We start from the raw sequence: 3,187 nt of genomic DNA on the forward strand, positions 1-3,187 counted from the left end.
ATTTCATTTATCATGAGAAATCTAATTTCATAGACTTATTTCTTAGTTGTACATGAATAATCGGTTTTTTCTATTTTGCAGAAATCAATAACACCATTCCTGCAACTGATCTTCATAGAATTATTTTTAATTTATTTTCCATATTGTTATGAACAAGAATTTGCTTTAAACTTCCTCCTTGTTCATGTTACATTGTACATTAGGCCTACTTGAAAATATAAATATTTATTAACTAGTTCGAGTCAGAATAAAAATTGAAATGGGAGTGGGAAGCTATCAGCTTACTTACAACTCTACTATCTCCCAACACACGACCATCCTGATCGTGTGTTGATGGGAATGATATTATTTTATATCCTTTTAAAAAAATTGACAATTATTTGTTGAAACACCGCCGATTTATGAAATTACATTAAAATTTGATATTATCGTTATTCTAATTGCATTAAATCTTTATTCTCATTGACTAAGTATCTATACTTTGAAATATTCGTTGAGTAATTAGCATTACCGTCATTTAATGTAAATTAGTGTATAAGCCAGTAAATGTTGTAACATCGTCTATAATATTGAGATGTCTGATACAGTATCTCCATCTTCTGTTGTAACATCTATATAATAGAAGAGAATAGGGTGTGTTTGTTCGCATTGACTAAGTATCTATACTTTGAAAAATTCGTTGAGTAATTAGCATCACCGTCATTTAATGTTAATCAGTGTATAAGCCAGTAAATGTTGTAACATCGTCTATAATATTGAGATGTCTGATACAGTATCTCCATCTTCTGTTGTAACATCTATATACTAAAAGAGAGTAGGGTTGTGTTTGTTCGCATCAAAACATGTCAACTTGTGGATTGCATACCGGAAAAATGGAAATGATTTAGATCTCCAAACTCTGCACATAGATTCTGAAAATATCAATCTCGTGTACCTCGAAGTCCAAATTTCAATTCTCCTTCTGGATTTTTCATGAGTAATGTTCAAATTTGTTCAAATTATGGGACATACGATTTCATACGGCGATTCCACATTCAAATCATATGATAAAATTGAAAAAAAAAACAGCTGTTTTATTATTGCTTTCTACCTGATTCACCTTAACCTCAATAATATTGTTTTGATAAATATTTTTTGAAAATGATATTATTATAATTATTATTAAGATCATAATAGTATTGTTTTGATAATTATATTCTCATTTTCACAAACTCTGTGAATGTGAAACTGCTGCATCAAAGAAATAATCTCAAAAACATCTGTTCAGAAAAAACATAGTTTTGAAACTTCGTTTTTCTGATGCAATGTATAGGCCTACATGTGGCATGGATTATTGATTTTTCAGCTAGAACAGTTTTTTGAGACAAAGTGCTAAATAAACATCTACAGTTTTATCAATGCTGTTTCAGCAATATGAATACTCATGCAGTTAATATGGCTTTGAATAAAGGTGCTGATATTCTTACATAGATAAAATTATCCTCTTCCATTTTTATTCAATTCACAGTCCCAAAATTATTCGAGCCCTGATAGATTGATTGACTCACTGTACAGTCAGTCGAAATTTCTAATATTGAAATGAGGGGTATTTTGGCAAGCTGAACAAAAAATAAGGTCCTATGCACATTTTTGATATTTCTTCAAGTGAAAAATGAGTTTTGTGGGTTGTCAAAACTCCCCCTGAAAGAGGAACTATTCAACATATCCCATCTATTAAAATAACAATGATTTCTGCATTGAATAACATGTTTCTTGCCAACAACAATAGAGCTCTTTGTGAATTTAGATATGACCTACACTGTAGATTTATATAATTCTATCAATTAAATACATGGAAATTGAAGTATTTATTTCAGTAAGTTTATGGTTGGTTTATGAAATTTTTGATTAATTTTAGAGCGAACTGCACGGCGAATTGTAATTGAGGACTCTGATTGGCTGAAAAGTTCAGCGTTCAGAGTACGGTACAGCGAACAGTTAAACAGAGGCGAGCGGCACGGTGAACGGTTCGGAGTGCGGTACGGCAAATGCTTAACAGCTGATTTTTAACTTTATGGAACATATGCTTATGTTCGCTGAAAGGCGCAAATTTTCGGCGGAATGCACGGTTTGCTGCGCGGTTCGAGGTTCGGTTCAGCTTGTGTAGTCTCACCTTTAGATTCAACAGTTGCCAACAGTTTGCAATTGAAATAATAACATTTTCTCGGATTTCGAGCTTATTTTGAGTTTAAGGTGAAAATGTTACTTGACATTAATTGTAGAGATTTTTATGCTTAATCTTTTCCACTTAGAATTTTTTGTTCAAATTGTATCTGAAGCCTGATAATTGGGAATCTAGAATCAAACTTTGCATAGATGGGGCGGAGCTCCTGAAATTCTTACAAATATGGGACTCATGGCAGTTGATAGAGCTTATCAATGACTATTTTAGGTATGAATTTGATCAAAATCGTTAAAGCTGTTTTCGAGAAAATCTCGAAAACCCCTGTTTTTGACAGCATTTACACCATTTTATCCGCCATATCGAATTGCATTAGATCGAAATTGCTCGTGTCGGATCCTTATATTGTAAGGACCTTAAGTTCAAATTTCAAGTTATTCCGTTAATTGGTAGATGAAATATCGTGTACACACACACACACACACACACACACACGCACACACACTCACTTATTTTCGAAAAATTGTAAGTTAGTACTCATTGAGGATAGAAAGTTCCGAATAATCTCATTTCATTAGTAATTCAATAAATCTAAGTAGAAGGCGGGAGCAAACGTTTCTGATCGATTACAGGATTTGGCGGAAATAACATAATAAAGACTGGAAAATGAACCGAAAATACAAGATTTTTGGGCCACTCTGTATCTAGCACAAGGAAATTTATGTACCCAGACAATATATTGAAAATTAGAACTACAATATGAAGTTCAAGAATAAATGTGTAGCCTATTTGAAGTACTGTAGCTGCAGAAATAAGTATCATGACTTTAGCATTTAAATGAACAAGTTAAAAAATCTAATCATTTTCAACAAATAAAGCTCTCAAATGCTGTTTTCTATTAAAAACCTCAACACTTTTCTGGTGGGGGGTCCCCTGGACGCCCCCCCCCCCAAAGATCAGGGTCCTGGATCCGCGCCTGTAAGCAGCTGATGATTCAGCTACTTCCCCACCACCCATTTCAACACC

This window comes from Nilaparvata lugens, chromosome 6 (assembly GCF_014356525.2).
Source record: "Nilaparvata lugens isolate BPH chromosome 6, ASM1435652v1, whole genome shotgun sequence".
Lineage (NCBI taxonomy): Eukaryota > Metazoa > Arthropoda > Insecta > Hemiptera > Delphacidae > Nilaparvata > Nilaparvata lugens.